Source organism: Pistacia vera, unplaced genomic scaffold (genome assembly GCF_008641045.1).
Source record: "Pistacia vera cultivar Batoury unplaced genomic scaffold, PisVer_v2 Contig223, whole genome shotgun sequence".
NCBI lineage: Eukaryota > Viridiplantae > Streptophyta > Magnoliopsida > Sapindales > Anacardiaceae > Pistacia > Pistacia vera.
In genome coordinates this window covers 2793317-2817410 of record NW_022196028.1, presented here as the reverse complement: position 1 = coordinate 2817410, position 24094 = coordinate 2793317, and the positions used below count along the sequence as shown (strand labels likewise).

The following is a 24094-nucleotide window of genomic DNA, read 5'->3' as shown; positions in this document are numbered from 1 at the left end:
ATGATAAAGCGTCATGAGATTGAGATTGTGGAGGCTGACATGACCGAGGAAGCGAATAAGGTATTTGAACACAAAAACAAGTTCTTCTTAGATGAAATCTTAAAAAAAAAAAAAAAAAAAAAAAATATTGTTAATATAATAATAATTAATTGAATTTGTTTTGTTTCCCAAGGCGTCTTTACCAAACGAGATCCAGGAACGCGTACATACTATAAGATCCATGTTTGAGTTCCCAAACGATGGAGGAATAAGTGTATCGGCAATGACACGGCATGGGTTGCTCTAATTGAAGATATTGAAGGCAGTGGTGCTTCTCAATTCCCATCAGCCCTTCAATGGATTGCCGACAATCAGCTCCCGATGGTTCATGGGGTGAAGATAAAATATTTTCAGCTATGATCGCTTAATTAGCACCCAGCTTGTGTTGTAGCACTAAAGAGATGGAATATCCATCAAGATAGGTGTGAAAAAAGGTATCTCCAGTAAAAGAAGCCAAAATAAACAACATATATATATGATCTCTCTTGCTTTTTAAGACTAACATATATCTCGTCAACCTTTTGTTGTGGCTTTAGGGTTGTCATTTTCAAAGAAAACATATCCAAGCTTGAAAACGAGAGTGATGAGCACATGCCTTGCGGCTTTGAAATTATCTTCCCTGCACTTCTAGATAAAGCTCGCAGTTAGAAATGAAGTACCTGATCATTCTCTGCCTGCAAGATATATCTGCGAAGAGAAATTTCAAGCTCTCAAGGTAACAAACTTGGTTGTATCATCTAACAATTTCAATAGTTTTGTTCAACATGAATACCACATCAATCACAATACAAATAATGAGCGAACGAATTTATTTTACTTCAATATTTTTCCTTTTTATTTTTCAATTATATGATTCGGGTTTTAAAATTGAAAGGGTTTTATTTCATTTTTTTCCCTGTGATCACATTAGAATTTACTCAACCGGTTCGTTCAAAACCTATAAAAATATCAAACACCCCCTTATAATTTATCAAAAACCTCTTAAAAGGAGAATTTTATATTTCTTAACCAAGCCGATGGTGTTTAAGAACTTGTTTTGTTAGAATTATCTACTCTTAAAAGAGCTTATTTAAAGCTATAAGCATTTCTAAAAAATAATTTATGTGTTTTGTTACATTTAAAAAATTCTTTAAGGATTTTAAGTAAAATATTTATGTTTATAGGAGAAGCTCAAATTTTGAGCTATTCCATAAAACTCTTTTTAAGCTTTATTTAAAGTGTTTGAAATGTAAAAAGTGATCCTTATTTTATTTTGGGGGTTTGGATATATACAGCCAACTCAATAAATACAATTCCCAAAATGTGCAGGTTTTATTTAAAGTATAAGCCCAATCATAAAATCCAATAAATTACCAATTTACCCTTAAAAACAAAAATGATATATAATGTTAGACTATATAGGATTCAATAGTCTAACTCAATCTAGCATTTAAAATTATGATTTAAGAGTTAATTAAAGCATGTTAAACCATACTAGACTATGCTAGACTGGTAGTCTAAAGTATTTCGGCTATTTGTCCTTGATATTTTTCATTATAGCAATTAAGTTAGTCATGTGAATTTATGACTAATCTATCCTTTAAACAAATCTTGATTTTTAGGAATTAAAATTAGTAAAGATGGTTATATATAGAAATATTTCTGATTTTATTAATTAACTTGATTATTACTTACTAAAACACATTTTGGTAAATTAGTACCCGAAAACTCTTTTACATTTCTAACAAACATAATAACAAATTTCTCATAAAGCTTACTCATATAAACTTTACTCTAGACTGATATTCTTCCAAAAGTTCTAATCGAAGAAACCATACCAAACAAACCATAATACTAAGCGATCTATAGGGGAAAATAAAATAAACCCTAAATTGAAATCTATGTGTCATAATAATTGGCTTGTGTAATATCTTGTGATATTATAAATTCGTCTAGAATTGGTTTTATAATGTTTATTTTCTGTCATCTAGGGCTTGTAATTGTTATTAACATATATTGGAGCAATCTCACATTTCATTAATGGTGTACCGGTAAATAGGATACCAAAGGACAAATTGCACAGTTGTACCGACAACATTACTTGGTTAGCTGGAAGGAATGCAAGACCGAACTGGGAGAAAAGCTTCTAAAATTGCAATTCCAAGAGGCTCATTCTTTCTCCATTATCTCCACCGCCTATGCTTCATGCGAAACTAAAAATGAAAATTGCTTGAAATTTTAACAAAAGTTGTCCAAAAATTCAATACCGGCGGTATAATATTAAGCGCCTTTGTAAAATTTTGACTGGAAATTCAATTATTAGGGGTTTTCTAATTGGTTTTTACGATGTACTCAATTTAGTGCCTACCTTAACCCAGGTTGACGTGTACGAACATATTTGGGTTGTGGATCGCTTGCTGCGCTCGGAATTTCAAGATATTTTCACCGAATTTAAAGAATGTATGGATTATGTTTACAGGTACATAATATTATATATTCATATTAAAAAAAAAAAAAGAAAAAAAAAAGTTTACCATGCAGCCTATATATGAAAAGTAGCTTCCTTCTGCTAAAGGGTCCTAATGATTAATTAAATTTCAGATATGTGACCGAAGAGGGTATTCCTTTTCAAAGACAAGGCAGGTCTCTGATCTTGACGACACAGCCATGGGATTTAGATACTCGATTACATGGTTATGAGGTTTCAGCTGGTAAGTTTGGGAAATTATTAAAAAACTCTCTGAAAATTAGTATATTATTAATGTTTTGGCACAAATGACAAATGATTCCGATCTTGACTAGTGTTTTTTTGTGTACAGATATTTTCCGCATTTGAGGATGGAGGTGAGTCTTTTGCTTTTCCTGGGCAATCTACGAGGGCGTTACTGTTATATTCAACTTGTACGGGCATCTCAGGTGCTATTCCCTGGCGAGAAGATCCTTGAGAATGCTAAGAAATTTTCAGAAAAATTTTACGAGAAACAATGCCGCTAATGAGCTCCTAGATAAGTGGCTTATAGCTAAGGATTGCCTGGTGAGGTACGGGGGGCAATAATCTAGAAACTTCATTTCTCTTGTTATATTAAAAAGTAAAACAGACAATTATAATAATTAAACCAAAACAATTACGATGACAGGTGAGCTTGCATTGGAGGTCCATGGTACGCAGTTCCCTAGAGTTGAGACAAGACTGTACATAGAGCAATATGGCGGCGAAGATGACATTTGGATAGGCAAAGTCTTGTACAGGTATGCGTTATTTGTATATTCCTAATCATTTGTTATGATTCAATCAAGAATATTGTCTTGATAATCTGAAATATCAAAAGCAGTGAACTATTAGTCCACAAATCTACATATCAAGAAATTAAGTAAATACAGGTTTTTTGTATGTATATTGAATGAGTGCACAAATGAGATGCACTCAACACATTTCGATTAATTTATTGATTCAATTATATTCTAATGGCCTAAATAAGTACCCTACAGGATGCTGAATGTAAACACTAAAATCTATCTTGAGCTTGCCAATTTAGACTACAACAATTGCCAAGCTTGCATCAAACTGAATGGAACAGTATGCAAAGGGATATACAACAGATACCTTTTCTTCCAACAACTCAAATCATGTTATTTTTCCTCAAGAAAATGCTATGATATACAGGTGGTACACAGAAATGTACCGCTGAAAATTTCGGAATGAGCAGAGGGCCCTTATATTAGCGTACTTTCTAGCATCCGCCAGTATATATGAGCCAGAGAAATGGTTAGAGCGAATTGCGTGGGCTAGATTCAGTCTTGGTGGAGACAATCACTTTCATTTTCACAAAACAAAACATTCCCGGGAGCAGAGGAAAGCCTGTTTGATGAATTAGAAATTGTACTAATAGAAGCAATTATAAAAATGGAAGAGCTATCAACAACTTATTCCAGCGGAAGTAATTATCGGAATTAATGCTATGTTCATCAATATCGAATAATAGGAATAGTAATTACAATATTCAATAAAACATAAGAATAAAAGGCATACATTTTTTTTTTTTTTTTTTTGGTACGTTAAAAAATGTGTTTTGGGCATACAGGAGGTTGGGATCAGACAAAATAGAGCAGGATTAACTCAGATCGGCTCGGGACGTGAACCACCTTTCATCGAACGCACTTGCGGCTCAAGGTCGAGACATGAGCCACATATACATAGGCTGTACGTAATTCATAAAACACATTCAAAGCATTCAATCGGACTGAATATTTGTTTCTATATAATCCGATGGAAGCTGTTGCCAAGAATTAACAAGGACCGATTATTTCTAGAACAACAATCAATTTCATTAACTTCAAAGCAGAATAAATAGATCTGCCCAATGTGTTTAACTTCTCGTCTTATATCTGAATACTTAATGTAGTAGGGGAAAATGGCCTGATGAAGTGGCAGAGGAAGGAGATAGGCATGAAGGAGAAGCAGAGTTACTGTATACACAATAAATCTATTTGCTGGGCATTGGTTCTCAGATGAGCTGTTGCATCATCCTCAGTATAAGCGACTCTCAGACCTTTACCAACAGAATGTTGCAGCAAACTTGGTAATACCAGAAGCAAAAGGTCATCTGAGAGAAATCTATATAACCATATTATTGGAAAGCTTAAACTGATACCTGGAACATACTGTAGGTTGGGGTAAATTTTCTGTGTAGTCCATTATTCGAATAAGCCCCTCCACCATTAATCTTTATTCAAATAATACATCCTTTAATTTTGTTCAGGTACATGACAATGGTAGCAATAACGCTAATAGTGATAGCATCAAAACCTTCCAAGTAGAGTCGAGATGCCAAGAACTTGTGCAGTTAGTTCTTCAAAATTCTTCAAAACGACATTGGACTTTAATGTTAAGCAGACATTCTAAACAGTGCAAAGAGTTTTTACTACACTGCTTACTGTGATACTCAGACTGTCAAACTTCACATAGTCAAAGTGCTTTTTCAGAGAGTAACCGAATCTGCATAATTATTCTTGTGGAAAGAAATAAAGAAAAAAAGAATTTAAAATCGCTTCCATTCTATAAATCACCACATCTTCGGGATCAAACCGAAAGATAGCCATTATTCAATTTATCGAGTTGTAATGATTAATATCACATAAAATGAATGAAAATTGAGAATATTATGTGAGTAGGAAGTTCCTTGTTAGAAATTTGGTATTTTTTCCTTTATGAATTGAATGTGAAATTCAAACTTTAGACCTTTAGTTATGATACTAGATGAATTTTAGAAGAAAATTTGATAAAGAAAATGTAACTGAAGACAAGAGGAGTTAATGTCATTGAAATATGTTGTGAAATCAGGAGCTTTAAGGTATCTAAAATATCCTAAACTGCCGAACTTCTACTAACTCCAGCTCACTGAACTTTAGTGTGGTAGATTGAATTACTGAATTAGGAAAACTATATTTGACTTTAATGTCAAATATTTGTCATACATTGCTGATTTACTACACACAACCTGATTGTATGGGATTATGATATTTAGGCAGAATGTGTGCATTGTCTTACAGATTGTTCCTCAGTATAAATAGACCTTGTACTTTGCTACTCTTGCCCTTTTCTTCTTACTTCTTCTTCTTTAATTCTAAACATGATATCAGAGCTCTTCTTTTAAGCTCTACTCAATCAATCTCTCTTTATGTCCTAAATTCAAACAGAAAACTTGGTTATTTTTTATCTTTTTGGTTCAACAAAATGGCAGAGGATCAAACCACAAACATCACACTTTCAAACCCCACGGACCAACCCCCTCACGGCCCAATACATCAAACACCATCGTGGCCAAACCGGGCCAATCACAACAAATCAAGCCGGCCCAAACCCAACTACTTTCCATACCCATTTGGATTTCTGGGTCCCACACCGAGTCAAGATTCTCAACCGGGTTCAAATCCCTTCATTCTCATCAAGTAAGTTTTGGCAGGATTTGAGAATTATGCCACTTGGGTGAAAGATTTATGGCTGAAACTACATGTGAGATCACTTGGATCTTTGGATTATTAGGAGATTTGTAGGTACAAGTCAAAAGGCATGTTCAGTTATACTCTAATAATAAGGCAACAAATGATATTACAGCAAATTCAGTTTTCCATGAGAAAACAAAATATATAGAGATTGATTACTACTTCATGAGAGGAAAAATTCAAGAAGAGATTATCAAAACAATGCACATTCAAACTTCGGAGTAGCCGACATTGCATTTATGATATATACAAATCATAAGCTTAAGGGGGAGTGTAGATACAATAATACTATGCTTACTCACAATCTTACTGACGTGTGTAAATATAAAGCATAGTACGGGTACCATAACCATAGTACAGGTACCATATGTAATTTTAACAAAGGTGAGTAAAATGGTTAGTAAGTTCGTGAGTAAGCATAACATTACTCGTGTAGATATATGAATTACTGAATTAGAAAAACTAATATTTGACTTTAATGTCAAATATTATGTTTTGATTACATTGCTAATTTACTGCACATTACATCCACAATTGTATGAGATTATGATATTAAGGTAGAATATGTGCATTGCCTTTTACAGACGAATAATATTATACTTACAAAGTCCTCGTACAAAGATATGTGTACAAAGTTATGTGACATATTATGATTGGGATAGTGAATTTGTAAAATCAACTTTTTAACTAAAGTCAAATTCGTTGTCTCAATCATGGTATGACACATCATTTTGTACACATATCTTTGTATGAGGACTTTGTAGGTGTAATATTACTCTTTACATATTAGTCCTCATGTATAAATAGACCTTGTACAAAGCATATGAAGTATACAAATACAATATACGGAATTATTTCTGCATTTCTTCTCTCCTTTCTTAAGGCATTCTCTGGCAGACACTCTTGCTACTCTTGCCTTCTTCTTCTTTGCTTCTTCTTCATCTTTAATTTCTGACATTTAGCTTAGTGTTGCTGCTTCTTTTCAAACTGACTCAAATTTAGTTTTTACAAAACTAACAAACAATGTTGACTCAGCTTTGTAACTAAGTTTTAACACTTAATAATAATCAACTCATACCTAAATTATCTCATACATGAAAAACCCATATTTTATGAAAAATGTTATCCTTACAAAGACCCATACAAAGAGGGCTACAAAGTGACATCATTCAGAAGAAAGAAACAAAGGAAAAATGGAAAAAGAGAGAGAGAGAGAGAGAGAGAGAGAAATTATGAAAATCAATGATGGAGATTATCTTTGTATACCTCATTTGTATGTGTCTTTGTAAAACTAAGATTGCTCATATTTTATAGCTTACAACATGTGAAAGAATGAGATAAATATCTTTAGTTTAATGTTGAATGAGTGATAATTGATTGATTTGTTTAAAAATATTCATCTATATTTATTGAACATTTATTAATTCTACATTTACATGTATACAACCATTCTTTTTAACATCTTTTTGTATGAAAAAACTTGTATAAAAAGATAAATTAATAAGGAAGCAAAAGTTAATTTCAAAACTTCAAATAATATAGTTTGAAATTGAACACAATCTCATTTAAAAATAAGGTAAAATCAATTCCTTCTTAAATATGTGAGATTTGATTTTTAAAATTTCATCCAGAAATTTGAATAGTAAAATAACGCGGATGCCACCGTCCAAACTCAAAGAATCTTAGTTCTCGCATAAAAACATTGAAATAAACGGTAATAAATTTTATCGAAATAAAATTTATTTACTACGACATCATTGATTTTTTATATCTTGTTGTAGAAAAGGATAACTCTATATACACTTTGGCCCTGAATATATTTTCCTCTGCAAAACAAAAGTGAACTATCAAACATGGCTTCCCAATCCACCAATCTCTCTTGGCCTTTCGCCTGTGCTTCGCGCCACACCACGATCTTCGACTTTCTCTAACGTCAAATATCAACCGAATAAATCTTCTTTTTCTCGAGTAAGTTCTTCTGATGGTTAAATCTTGATGCATGAACAATAACAATGGAGGGTAAAGAATACAGTACACGTAAAACCAAAAGAATGACGAAGGAACAATATTGATATATATACGCCTTATAGTTTGAGTTTTCGTTTTCACTTTACAGTATAGAGGAGTAATCACTTCAGGGTAGCCATGCTGTATATTTCATGTTGATGGCAGCGCAGTGTACTCCTTTCAAGAAATTGATAATGTGTTCTCATTTTAGTATTTAGGTGTTTGGCCGTCCGCCTTGAAGACAAACGAGTTAACTTCAGCATTTGCCCACCGATGTAGTAACAGCAGCTTGCATCGGAAAAATCGCATCCTAGGTAAGATGTTGAAAGCACTTCTCTCATCTCTTCCGTATCAACTTTGTGTGTTGTATTAATATATTGAATTTCAAAGTGAAAAATCTACTGTTTTATAATAATTAATTATTATAGTAAAAAAAAAATTAAATCAACGAAACGTCACAAGTACAAGAATACAAACAAAACAATAGAATAACATTAGTTTTATTTAAGTCGTATAATTCTCTGCATCACATAATTAGTACTTGTAGCTAGCTAGGGATACACAAACTAATGTCTTCAAAAATCTAACTTAATATATCCTAGTTAAATTAAACGAAAATAAAAAAAAAAAGACAAATCAAATTAAATATAAATTAAGCAAATATCATAACTTTATTTTGATTATATTTCAGCATAATATTTTTCAAATTTTACAAGTTTTAATGATGTCTATTAGTAAAATTTTCTGTTCAACCTATATGCAGACGTGTGCACAATGACCTAACAAATGATAAAGCGTCATGAGATTGAGATTGTGGAGGCTGACATGACCGAGGGAAGCGAATAAGGTTATTTGAACACAAAAACAAGTTCTTCTTAGATGAAATCTTAAAAAAAAAAAAAAAAAAAAAAAATATTGTTAATATAATACATAATTAATTGAATTTGTTTTGTTTCCCAGGCGTCTTTACCAAACGAGATCCAGGAACGCGTACATACTATAAGACATGTTTGAGTTCCCAAACGATGGAGGAATAAGTGTATCGGCAGTGACACGGCATGGGTTGTCTAATTGAAGATATTGAAGGCAGTGGTGCTTCTAAATTCCCATCAGCCCTCAATGGATTGCGACAATCAGCTCCCCGATGGTTCATGGGGTGAAGATAAAATATTTTCAGCTGATGATCGCTTAATTAGCACTCCAGCTTGTGGTTGTAGCACTAAAGAGATGGAATATCCATCAAGATAGGTGTGAAAAAGGTATCTCCAGTAAAAGAAGCCAAAATAAACAACATATATATATGATCTCTCTTGCTTTTTAAGACTAACATATATCTCGTCAACCTTTTGTTGTGGCTTTAGGGTTGTCATTTTCAAAGAAAACAATCCAAGTTGAAAACGAGAGTGATGAGCCATGCCTTGCGGCTTTGAAATTATCTTCCCTGCACTTCTAGATAAAGCTCGCAGTTAGAAATGAAGTACCTGATCATTCTCTGCCTGCAAGATATATCTGCGAAGAGAAATTTCAAGCTTCAAGGTAACAAACTCTGCGTTGTATCATCTAAAAAATTTCAATAGTTCTTGTTCAACATGAATACCACATCAATCACAATACAAATAATGAGCGAACGAATTATTTTACTTCAAATATTTTTCCTTTTTATTTTTTAATTATATGATTCGGGTTTTAAAATTGAAAGGGTTTTATTTCATTTTTTTCCCTGTGATCACTTAGAATTTACTCAACCGTGTTCGTTCAAAACCTATAAAAATATCAAACACCCCCTTATAAATTTATCAAAAACCTCTTAAAAGGAGAATTTTATTTTCTTAACCAAGCCGATGGTGTTTAAGAACTTGTTTTGTTAGAATTATCTACTACTTAAAAGAGCTTATTAAAGCTATAAGCATTTCTCAAAATAATTTATGTGTTTTGTTACATTTAAAAAATTCTTTAAGGATTTTAAGTAAAATATTTATGGTTTATAGGAGAAGCTCAAATTTTGAGCTATTCCATCAAACTCTTTTTAAGCTTATTTAAAGTGTTTGAAATGTAAACAAGGATCCTTATTTTATTTTGGGGGTTGGATATATACAGCCAACTCAATAAATACAATTCCCAAAATGTGCAGGTTTTATTTAAAGTATAAGCCCAATCATAAAATCCAATAAATTACCAATTTACCCTTAATAAACAAAAATGATATATAATGTTAGACTATATAGGATTCAATAGTCTAACTCAATCTAGCATTTAAAATTATGATTTAAGAGTTAATTAAAGCATGTTAAACCATACTAGACTATGCTAGACTGGTAGTCTAAAGTATTTCGGCTATTTGTCCTTGATATTTTTCATTATAGACAATTAAGTTAAGTCATGTGAATTTATGACTAAATCTATCCTTTAAACAAATTCTTGATTTTTAGGAATTAAAATTAGTAAAGATGGTTATATATAGAAATATTTCTATTTTATTAATTAACTTGATTATTACTTACTAAAACACATTTTTGGAAATTAGTACCCGAAAACTCTTTTACATGTTCTAACAAACATAATAACAATTTCTCATAAAGCTTACTCATATAAACTTTACTCTGAGCGATATTCTTCCAAAAAGTTCTATCGAAGAACCATACCAAACAAACATAATACTAAGCGATCGTATAGGGGAAAATAAAATAAACCCTAAATTGAAATCTATGTGTCATAAATAATTGGCTTGTAGTAATATCTTGTGATATTATAAATTCGTCTAGAATTTGGTTTATTAATGTTTTAATTTTCTGTCATCTAGGGCTTGCTAATTGTTATTAACATATATGTGGAGCAATCTTCACATTTCATTAATGGTGTACCGGTAAATAGGATACCAAAGGACAAATGCACAAGTAGCGACAACATTACTTGCGAGCTTGGAAGGAATGCAAGACCGAACTGGGGAAAAGCTTCTAAAATTGCAATTCCAAGATGGCTCAGTCTTTCTCCTTTATCCTCCACCGCCTATGCATTCATGCAAACTAAAAATGAAAATTGCTTGAAATTTTTAACAAAAGTTGTCCAAAATTCAATACCGGAGGTATAAATTAATGCGCCTTTGTCAAAATTTTGACTGGAAATTCCAATTATAGGGGTTTCTAATGTTTTTTTATCGATGTACTCAATTTAGCCTGCCACCTTAACCCAGTTGACGTTGTACGAAACATATTGGGTTGTGGATCGCTTGCTGCGCTCGGAATTTCAAGATATTTTCAACCGAATTTGAAAGAATGTATGGATTATGTTTACAGGTACATAATATTATTATTCATATTAAAAAAAAAAAAGAAAAAAAAAAGTTACATGCAGCCTATATATGAAAAAGTAGCTTCCTTTGCTAAAGGGTCTAATGATTAATTAAATTTCAGATATGTGACCGAAGAGGGTATTCCTTTTCAAAGACAAGGCAGGGCTCTGATCTTGACGACACAGCCATGGGATTTAGACTACTCGATTACATGGTTATGAGGTTTCAGCTGGTAAGTTTAGGGAATTATTAAAAAAACTCTCTGAAAATTAGTATATATTATTGTTTGCCAAATGACAAATGATTCGATCTTGCTAGTTTTTTTGATTGTACAGATATTTTACGGCATTTGAGGATGGAGTGTGATCTTTTGCTTTGTTGGGCAATCTACCGAGGGCGTTACTGTTATATTCAACTTGTCGGGCATCTCAGGTGCTATTCCCTGGCGAGAAATCCTTGAGAAGCTAAGAAATTTTCAGAAAAATTTTAAGAGAAAACAGCGCTAATGAGCTCCTAGATAAGGGTTATAGTAAGGACTTGCCTGGTGAGGTACGGGGGGCAATATTCTAGAAACTTCATTTCTCTGTGTTATATTTAAAAAGTAAAACAGACAAGTATATTAATTAAACCAAAACAATTACGATGGACAGGTGAGCTTTGCATTGGAGGTCCATGGTACGCAAGTTCCCTAGAGTTGAGACAAGACTGTACATAGAGCAATAGGCGGCGAAGATGGACATTTGGATAGGCAAAGTCTTGTACAGGTATGCGTTATTTGTATATTCCTAATCATTTGTTATGATTTCAATCAAGAATATTGTCTTGATAATTGAATATCAAAAGCAGTGAACTATTAGTCCACAAATCTACATATCAAGAAATTAAGTAAATACAGGTTTTTGTATGTATTATTGAATGAGTGCACAAATGTAGATGCACTCTAACACATTTGCGATTAATTATTGATTCAATATAATTCTAATGGCCTAATAGTCCCCTACAGGATGCTGAATGTAAACACTAAAATCTATCTTGAGCTTGCCAATTAGACTACAACAATTGCCAAGCTCATCAAACGAATGGAACAGTATGCAAAGGGATATACAACAGATATCCTTTTCTTCAACAACTCAAATCTGTTATTTTCCTCAAGAAATGCTATGATATACAGGTGGTAACAGAAATGTAGCTTGAAAATTTCGGAATGAGCAGAGGCCCTTTATTAGCGTACTTTGCTAGCATCCGCCAGTATATATGAGCCAGAAAATGGTTAGAGCGAATTGCGTGGGCTAGACTTCAGTCTTGGTTGGAGACAATCACTTCTCATTTTCACAAAACAAAAACATTCCAGGGAGCAGAGGAAAGCCTCGTTGATGAATTTAGAAATTGTACTAATAGAAGCAATATATAAAAATGGAAGAGCTATCAACAACTTATCCAGCGGGAAGTAATTATCGGAATTAATGCTATGTTCATCAATATCGAATAATATGAATAGTAATTACAATATTCATAAACATAAGAATAAAAGGCATACATTTTTTTTTTTTTTTTTTTGGTTACGTTAAAAAATGTGTTGTTGGGCATACAGGAGGTGGGATCAGACAAAATAGAGCAGGATTAACTCAGATCGGCTCGGGACGCTGAACCCACCTTCATAGAACGCACTTTGCGGCTCAAGGTCGAGACATGAGCCACATATACATAAGGCTGTACGTAATTCATAAAACACATTCAAAGCATTCAATCAGACTGGAATATTTGTTCTATATAATCCGATGGAAAGCTGTTGCCAAGAATTAACAAGGAGCAGATTATTCTAGAAAACAATCAATTTCATTCAACTTCAAAGCAGAATAAATAGATCTGCCCAATGTGTTTAACTTCTCTGGTCTTATATATGAATCTTAATGTAGGTAGTGGGAAAATGGCTGATGAAGTGGCAAGAGGAAGGAGATAGGCATGAAGGAGAAGCAGAGTTACTTGTAACACAATAAAATCTATTTGCTGGGCATTGGTTTCAGATGAGCTGTTGCATCATCCTCAGTATAAGCGACTCTCAGACCTTTACCAACAGAATTTGCAGCAAACTTGGTAAATACCAGAAGCAAAAGGTCAGTCTGAGAGAAATCTATATAACCATATTATTGGAAAGCTTAAACTGATACCTGGAACATACTGTAGGTTGGGGTAAATTTTCTGTGTAGTCCATTATTCGAATAAGCCCCTCACCATTAATCTTTATTCAAATGAATACATTTTAATTTTGTTCAGGTACATGACAATGGTAGCAAATAACGCTAATAGTGATAGCATCAAAACCTTCCAAGTAGAGTCGAGAGCAAGAACCGTGCAGTTAGTTCTCAAAATTCTTAAAGAATTGGACTTTAATGTTAAGCGACATTTCTAACAGTGGCAAAGAGTTTTTACTACATGCTTACTGTGATACTAGACTGTCAAACTTCACATAGTCCAATGTGCTTTTTCAGAGAGTAACCGAATCTGCATAATTATTATTGTCGGAAAGAAATAAAGAAAAAAAGAATTTAAAATCGCTTCCATTCTATAAATCACCACATCTTTCGGGATCAAACCGAAAGATAGCCATTATTCAATTTATCGAGTTGTAATGGATAATATCACATAAAATGAATGAAATTTGAGAATATTATGTGAGTAGAAGTTCCTTGTTATGAAATTTGGTATTTTTTCCTTTATGGAATTGAATGTGAAATTCAAACTTTAGACCTTTAGTTATGATACTAGATGAATTTTAGAAGAAAATTTGAATAAAGAAAATGTACTTGAAGACAGAGGAGTTAATGTCATTGAAATATGTTGTGAAATCAGGAGCTATTAAGTATCTAAAATATCCTAAACTGCCGCAACATTCTACTAACTCCAGCTCACTGAACTTTAGTGTGGTAGATTGAATTACTGAATTAGGAAAACTATATTTGACTTTAATGTCAAATATTTGGTCATACATTGCTGATTGTACTACAACACCTGATTGTATGGGATTATGATATTTAGGCAGTGTGTGCATTGTCTTACAGATTGTTCCTAGTATAAATAGACCTTGTACTTTGCTACTCTTGCCTTTTCTTCTTACTTCTTCTTCTTTAATTTCTAACATGATATCAGAGCTCTTCTTTAAGCTCTACTCAATCAATCTCTCTTTATGTCCTAAATTCAAACAGAAACTTGGGTTATTTTTTATCTTTTTGGTTCAACAAAATGGCAGAGGATCAAACCACAAACATCACACTTTCAAACCCCACGGACAACCCCCTCACGGCCCAATACATCAAACACCATCGTGGCCAAACCGGGCCAATCAGAGTATATAACATTTTCTAATCATCGTAGTTGTGTTTAATTTAAGTGGTCTCACAGCCTAGCTCTCGTCTCTTCCTATAGTATATTCGGTTAATACAACATTATTTATCTAATATTTCCACTTTGGCTTTGCCATTTTCTTGAAAATTCCCCTATTTGATCGCAGAAATTCCGTGTTTAATGCAATATATATATATATATATATAGAAGCCCGATGGATCTGCATGCCTTAAATTTTTATGTTGTTCCCAATTCTCAAAGATTCATGAAAGTTACAAGCAGCACAGAGAATTTAAAAAAATCTAAAAAGACATCATACAACTTACACATAAGACAAGCACCATTTGTTGTATAAGCAGCCCTTGGGAAGTGGAATCATGAAAGTCACAAGCAGCACAGAATGTAAGACCATTTTGTTAAAGTCCAGAATTTAAAAAAATCTAAAAATACATCATACAACTTACACATAAGACAAGCACCATCTGTTGTATAAGCAGCCCGTGGGAAGTGGAATATACAATTACAATAATCCAATATTAAATTGAAGTAATGATGCCACTAGAAATTAGGGTAGATTATTTGTACCAGATCAGACTGCAGGATTATATGCATTGAATAAGTTTGAATTTTACTCATTTGGAATATAAAGACAAATTTGTTGATAAAAAATTTATTACAATAATTAAATAGAGAGTTGGTTAGATTCTATTGCTTCGTTAGCATGACCGGAGTTCTTTTTATAGCTGATAACTTCAATTTCTGCATGCATTAATCACAGATAATGGCACTTAATTAATATTACGAGTTTTCATATCATTATTTATATATATTAATAATTAAATTAGTTATACATACAAACTAATGTATACAAACTGATGTAACATAACTTATTANAATAAGGCTATTTATAATAATTGCAACAAGTGTTAATGATAACATCACTTAAAAATAAATGAAATTTTTTAAAATATTATTTGAGATATGTAATGCAGCAATTGGAACCAAATTTTCATGTGTCAACCAAAAATCAGTAAAAAACAAAAAAAAACAAATAAACTCTTTAATCTGGGTTGTTTTGTGGGCCGAACGACATGCACCTACCCATAGTTTATCATAACGACAAGTTGGCACCCCAAAAGTTTGAAAATGACAATTATCCACTTTCTATCCAACTCAGTTAATAAAATATGTTTAAGTAAGGGTAATATAGTAATTTTATATCCATTAATTTTAAATTAATCAATAAATCTCTAAAAAAAATTTATCATATTTTTTTATTTCATTTTTCTCTTATCTTCTTCTTCATCTCTCCCTTCTCTTTCTCCTTTTCCCTCTTTCCCCTTCTCTTTTTTTACTTTTCTTCTCCCTCTTTTCCCTTCTCTTTCTTCCCTTTCTTCTCCGGTTCTCCCTCTTTTCCCTCCTCCCCTTTTTTCCTTTTCTTCTCCCTCTTTTCCCTTCTCTTTTCCCTTCTCTCTTTCCTTTCTTCTCCGTCTTTTCCCTCCTCCCCTTCTTTTTTTTCCTTGTCTTCTCTGTCTTTTCCCTTTGGTCGCTAGGCAAGAACTCGTCTTTTCCTCCAGTTTTTTTATTTTTAATTTTTTTTCAAATTTTTATAATTTTTTACAGTTTGGGTTGGATGTGTTTGGAATTTGTGGTGGTGATGGTTGTATTTGGTGGTTCTGGTGGCGAGTTTGGAGCTGGTGGAGGTCCTGACCGAGAAGAAAGGAAGGAAATAGAAGGGGAGGAGGGAAAAGACGGAGAAAAAGAAAGAAAAGGGAGAGATGATGAAGAAGATAAGAGAGAGAAAGAGAAAAATGAAATAAAAAAAAATATGATAAAAAAATTTAGGGATTTATTGATTAATTTAAAATTAATGGATATAAAATTACTATATTACCTTTACTTAAACAGATTTTATTAACGGAGTTGGACAGAAAGTGGATAATTATCACTTTTAAACCTTTTGGGTATCAAATTATAATTATCATTTTTAAATTTTTTGGGTATCAAATTATCCTTATTGTAAACTATAGGTTGGTGGATGTCGTTCAGCCTTGTTTTGTGAGATGTTAATGTACGCCTAATTGTTAATTCTATGTTTGGGCCTCTGTGTACACCTGATTGATATAAAGTGTTTCTAAAACAACTCTAAATAGTTCCAAGTATTCCCACTCCTGCTTTAAAAAGCGAGGAGAAATACTAGAAAGAAAATAGAGGCAAAGTTGGACCGTAAAGGTTTTAATTGGTTTTGGAGTCTGATTGTGGGTATGAACTAAGCCCATTAAAACTGTAACAAGCTGGCCCTGCTTCCTCCCTCAAAAGTAAATTTCTCTAGAAATGCAAAAACCAGAATGCTCAGGAAATAATCTCAGAGTCGGCAGCAGTTAAAACAATAAAAATAAAAAATAAAATAAAAAAAGCACTTCCATGATGACAGCTCCATCATTAAATTAAGCTGTAAAGAAAAAGGTCTAATGAGAAGTTACAACTCAATGAAAGCACTTCCATGGTGAGAATCTCATAATTAAGCTAATAAGTTAACCATGATCCTCTTCCTATATTAAATCCATATGTCTCATAGATAAAAACCAACTTTTTGTTTTTTCTATTGTATAGACTCTTGTTACTTTAACATAATGTTTGTGAAACTAGTGATCGCAAAAATGTATATGCGTAGTGAATATACTCGTTTGTGTTTCCATATATACAAGAAATTATTATTTTATATTTTACACCAACTGAATGCAAATTTCGTCATCATCAATTCTAATATACACCAGGTCAGGGACGCATCCATGCCATTGATACAAAATAAATGGACGCAACTGCTTTGATGATGGAGGAAGGCTACCATAAGAACTAGGGATAGGCACGGACCGGGTCAAAGCCAGAGATCCCTATCTCCGAGCCTGGCCCGAGGCCCAAGGGGATTCCCCAAGCCTTGCCCGTCCCCGAGATGGGGATGCAGGGAAATCCCCCAGCCCATCCCGAGAGAATCCAAGGATTGTATGATTATGGTTTTATTTTACACTTTATTTTTGAACCCAAATTTTGTATTTGCAAGAATATATATATATTTTTTCAAAAAAATTAATAAAATAATAAAAAATTTCTAAAAATTAATATCATCTCTATGATTAATTAACAAATTTTGTGGTATTATTGGATTTAAATTATGGTATTACATAATCAAAATTAATCACAAAATTAAGAATATATATCATTTCCTCTCAACCATTCATATCATTTCTAAAATTAATGTGAATATCTATAACTCCACTTATGTTATTATTATCATGCAAAATGGACAACACATATTCCTTTTCATTTTCTCTATGCAAAATGGGTAAATTTGGGCAGGTTTTAATGAGCCGGGTTGGGTGACCCAGATTTGACCTGAATTTTTTTTGGACCTTTGGCCTAAATTAATAAAGTCATATCGATTTATATCGATATTTTTAAGGATATAAACGGATATGTATCGTATCGGATGATACATATCAACGTATCAAAAGGTTTTGAATACACTCTCTAATACGTATCATTGGCAACCCGTATCGAATAGTATCATAGGATATGTATCGCGTATCGTAGGATGCTAACAACCATGATATTAACATTTACATATATATATTAAGTACTTATATAAATGTATAAATTGAATCACAATAACATAATATCATTTGTCTACTATGGTGATTCGCATGGATTAATGTTGTGGGTAAATGAAATCCTGTGGGTGGGGATTATGTTGATGCGATTCAGAAATGCTTGTTCTTACCAAAGCTCCGCGGAATATGTCATCCTGTCGCTCTGCCCTATGTGAGAATGAAATAGAAAGAGGTGGAATGACAAGTTGGTTTGTTCAGACTTGAGGATGGAATATGCCATTATTTTGGTTTTGGGCCTATATATGAAAAGTAGCTTCCTCTTTAAAGGGTCCAATGATTAATTAAATTTCAGATATGTGAAGAAGAGGGTATTCCTTTTCAAAGCAAGGCAGGATTCTGATCTTGACGACACAGCCATGGGATTTAGACTACTCAGTTACATGGTTATGAGGTTTCAGCTGGTAAGTTTGGGAAATTATTAAAAAACTCTCTGCATGAAATTAGTATATTATTAATTGTTTGCACAAATGCACAAATGATTTCGATCTGCTAGTTGTTTTTTGCTGTACAGATATTTTCCGGCATTTTGAGGATGGAGGTGAGTTCTTTGCTTTCCTGGGCAATCTACCGAGGGCGTTACTGGTATATTCAACTTGTATCGGGCATCTCAGGTGCTATTCTGGCGAGAAGATCCTTGAGAATGCTAAGAAATTTTCAGAAAAAATTTTACGAGAAAACATCCGCTAATGAGCTCCTAGATAAGTGGCTTATAGCTAAGGACTTGCCTGGTGAGGTACGGGGGCAATATATCTAGAAACTTCATTTCTCTTGTTATATTTAAAAAGTAAAACAGATCAATTATAATAATTAAACCAATAACAATTACGATGACAGGTGAGCTTTGCATTGAGGTCCATGGTACGCAAGGTTCCTAGAGTTGAGACAAGACGTACATAGAGCAATATGGCGGCGAAGATGACATTTGGATAGGCAAAGTCTTGTACAGGTATGCTGTTATTTGTATATCCTTAATTCATTTGTTATGATTTCAATCAAGAATTTGTCTTGATAATCTGAAATATCAAAAGCAGTGAACTATTAGTCCACAAATCTACATATCAAGAAATTAAAGTAAATACAGGTTTTGTTATGTATTATTGAATGAGTGCACAAATGACTAGATGCACCTACACATTTCGATTAATTTTATGATTCATATATTCTAATGGCTAAATAGTACCCCTACAGGATGCTGAATGTAAACACTAAAATCTATCTTGAGCTTGCCAAGTTAGACTACAACAATTGCCAAGCTTTACATCAAAATGATGGACAGTATGCAAAGGTATTATACAACAGATATCCTTTTCTTCCAACAACTCAAAATCATGTTATTTTTCCTCAAGAAAAATGCTATGATATACAGGTGGTACACGAATGTACGCTTGAAAATTTCGGAATGAGCAGAAGGGCCCTTCTATTAGCGTACTTTCTAGCATCCGCCAGTTATATGAGCCAGAGAAATGGTTAGAGCGAATTGCTTGGGCTAAGACTTCAGTCTTGGTGGAGACAATCACTTCTCATTTTCACAAAACAAAACATTCAGGGAGCAGAGGAAAGCCTTGTTGATGAATTTAGAAATTGTACTAATAGAAGCAATTATAAAAATGGAAGAGCTATCAACACTTATTCCAGCTGTAAGTAATTATCGGAATTAATGTTCATGTCATCAATATCGAAAATAGAATAGTAATTACAATATTCAATAAATAAGAATAAAAGGATCATTTTTTTTTTTTTTTTTTTTTGGTACGTTAAAAAAATGTGTTTTGTGGCATACAGGAGGTTGGGATCAGACAAAATAGAGCAGGGATTAACTCAGATCTTGCTCGGGACGCGTGAACCACCTTTCATCGAACGCACTTGCGGCTCAAGGTCGAGACATGAGCCACCATATACATCAGGCTGTAAGTAATTCAAAAACACATTCAAAGCATTCAATCAGATGAATTATTTGTTTCTATATAATCCGAATGGAAGCATGTTGCCAAGAATAACAAGGACCGATTATTTTTCAGAACCGAATCAAATTTCATTCAAATTCCAAAGCCAGAATAATAGATCTGCCCAATGTGTTTAACTTCTCTGTTTTTATCTGAAAATTTATGTAGTGGGGAAAATGGCTGATGAAGTGGCAAGAGGAAGGAGATAGGCATGAAGGAGAAGCAGAGTTACTGTTACACAATAAATCTATTTGTGGGCATTGGTTCTCAGATGAGCTGTTGCATCATCCTCGTATAAGCGACTCTCAGACCTTACCAACAGAATTTGCAGCAAAATTGGTAATTACCGAAGCAAAAGGTCAGTCTGAGAGACATCTATATAACCTATTATTGGAAAGCTTAAACTGATACCTAAATACTGTAGGTGGGGTAAATTCTGTGTAGTCCATTATTCGAATAAGCCCCTCACCATTAATCTTTATTCAAATTTAATAATCTTTTAATTGTTTCAGGTACATGACAATGGTAGCAATAACAGCTAATAGTGATAGGATCACAACCTTCCAAGTAGAGTCTGAGATGCAAGAACTTGTGCAGTAGTTCTTCAAAATTCTTCAAAGACATTGACTTTAATGTTAAGCAGACATTTCTAACAGTGGCAAAGAGTTTTACTACACTGCTTACTGTGATATCAGACTGTCAACTTTCACATAGTCAAGTGCTTTTTCAGAGAGTAACCTGAATCTGTAATATTATTGTCTGTGAAAGAAATAAAGAAAAAAGAATTTAAATCGCTTCCATTCTATAAATTCACCACATCTTTCGGGATCAAACCGAAAGATTAACAATATTCAATTATTCGAGTTGTAATGATTATATCACATAAAATGAATGAAAATTTGAGAATATTATGTGAGATAGTTTTTGTATGAAATTTTGGTATTTTTTTCCTTTTATGTAATTGAATGTGGAAATTCAAACTTTAGACCTTGTATGATACTAATGAATTTTAGAAGAAATTTGAATAAAGAAAATGTAATTGAAGACACTGAGGAGTTAATGTCATTGAAATTATTGTTGTGAAATCAGGAGCTATTAATAGTATCTAAAATATCTAAACTGCCGCAAACTTCTACAACTCCAGCTCACGAACTTATGTGGAGATAGAATTACTGAATTAGGGAAAACTAATATTTGACTTAATGTCAAATTTATGGTTTATTACATTGCTGATTTACTACACATCCCTGATTGTATGGGATTATGATATTTAGCAGAAGTGTGATTGTTTTTACAGATTGTTCCTCATGTATAATAGACCTTGTACTTTGCTACTCTTGCCTTTTCTTCTTTACTCTCTTCTTTAATTTCTAACATGATATCAGAGCTCTTCTTTTAAGCTTCTACTCAATCAATCTCTCTTTTCTGTCCCTAAAATTCAAACAGAAAACTTGGTTATTTTTTATCTTTTGGTTCAACAAAATGGCAGATGATCAAACCACCAAACATCACACTTTCAAACCCCACGGACCAACCCCCTCACGGCCCAAATACTCAAACCCCATCGTGGGCCAAGGGCCAATCCCAACAAATCAAGCCGGCCCAAACCCAACTTTTCATACCCATTTGGATTTCTGGGCCCACACCGAGTCAAGATTCTCAACCGGGTTTCAAATCCCTTCATTCTCATCAAGTAAGTTTTGGCAGGATTTGAGAATTATGCCACTTGGGTGAAAGATTATGGCTGAAACTACATGTGAGATCACTTGGATCTTTGGATTATTAGGAGATTTGTAGGTACAAGTCAAAAGGCATGTCAGTTATACTCTAATAATAAGGCAACAAATGATATTACAGCAAATTCAGTTTTCCATGAGAAAACAAAATATTAGAGATTGATTACTACTTCATGAGAGGAAAAATTCAAGAAGAGATTATCAAAACAATGCACATTCAAACTTCGGAGTAGCCGACATTGCATTTATGATATATACAATAATAAGCTTAAGGGGGAGTGTAGATACAATAATACTATGCTTACTCACAATCTTACTGACGTGTGTAAATATAAGCATAGTACGGGTACATAACACAGTACAGGTACCATATGTAATTTTAACAAAGGTGAGTAAAATGGTTAGTAAGTTCGTGAGTAAGCATAACATTACTCGTGTAGATATATGAATTACTGAATTAGAAAAACTAATATTTGATTAATGTCAAATATTATGTTTTGATTACATTGCTAATTTACTGCACATTACATCCACAATTGTATGAGATTATGATATTAAGGTAGAATATGTGCATGCCTTTACAGACGAAATATATTATACTTACAAAGTCCTCGTACAAAGATATGGTACAAAGTTATGTGACATATTATGATTGGGATAGTGAATTTGTAAAATCAACTTTTAACTAAAGTCAAATTCGTTGTCTCAATCATGGTAGACACATCATTTTGTACACATACTTTGTATGAGGACTTTGTAGGTGTAATATTACTCTTTACATATTAGTCCTCATGTATAATAGACCTTGTACAAAGCATATGAAGTATACAAATACAATATACGGAATTATTTCTGCATTTTCTCTCCTTTCTTAAGGCATCTCTGGCAGACACTCTTGCTACTCTTGCCTCTTCTTCTTTGCTTCTTCTTCATCTTAATTTCTGACATTTAGTTAGTGTTGCTGCCTCTTTTCAAACTGACTCAAATTAGTTTTACAAAACTAACAAACAATGTTGACTCAGCTTTGTAACTAAGTTTTAACACTTAATAATAATCAACCATACCTAAATTATCTCATACATGAAAAACCCATATTTTATGAAAAATGTTATCCTTACAAAGACCCATACAAGAGGGCTACAAAGAAATCATTCAGAGAAAGAAACAAAGGAAAAATGGAAAAAAAAAGAGAGAGAGAGAGAGAGAGAGAGAGAGAGAAATTAGAAAATCAATGATGGAGATTTCTTTGAACCTCATTGGATGTGTCTTTGTAAAACTAAGATTGCTCTATTTTATAGCTACAAACATGTGAAAGAATGAGATAAAATCTTTGTTTAATGTTGAAGGATGATAATTGATTGATTTGTGTTTTAGTATGCAAAGAGTTGATGGTTAGAGAGAAAACTGTGTGTTGGATAGATATTTATCTTTAGTTTAAAATCGCTAATAGAATAAAAAGAAAGTTATAGAGTGTAAAACTTTTTAATAGGCTATTTTTCAATTCTCCCATGGAAATAAGGCTATTATAATAATTGCAACAAGTGTTAATGATAACATCACTTAAAAATAAATGAAAATTTTTTAAAATATTATTTGAGATATGTAATGCAGCAATTGGAAACCAATTTTCATGTGTCAACACAAAATCAGTAAAAAACAAAAAAAAAAACAAAAACTCTTTAATCTGGGTGTTTTTGTGGGCCGAACGACATGCACCTACCATAGTTATCATAACGACAAGTTGGCACCCAAAAGTTTGAAAAGACAATTATCCACTTTCTATCCAACTCAGTTAATAAAATATGTGTAAGTAAGGGTAAATAGTAATTTATATCCATTAATTTTAAATTAATCAATAAATCTCTAAAAAAATTTATCATATTTTTATTTCATTTTTCTCTTATCTTCTTCTTCACTCTCTTTTTCCTTTTCCCTCTTTCCCCTTCCTTTTTTTACTTTTCTTCTCCCCTTTCCCCTTCTCTTCTTCCTTTATTCTCCAGGTTCTCTATTGTTAATATAATACTAATTAATTGAATTTGTTTTGTTTCCCAAGGCGTCTTTACCAAACGAGATCCAGGAACGCGTACA

The 24094-nt window shown here is 32.9% G+C and overlaps 1 pseudogene; it reads left to right on the top strand.

Annotated features, from left to right (window-relative positions):
• On the top strand, nucleotides 1-21007 carry LOC116130694 (annotated as a pseudogene).
• Nucleotides 21008-24094: the final 3087 nt, after the last annotated feature.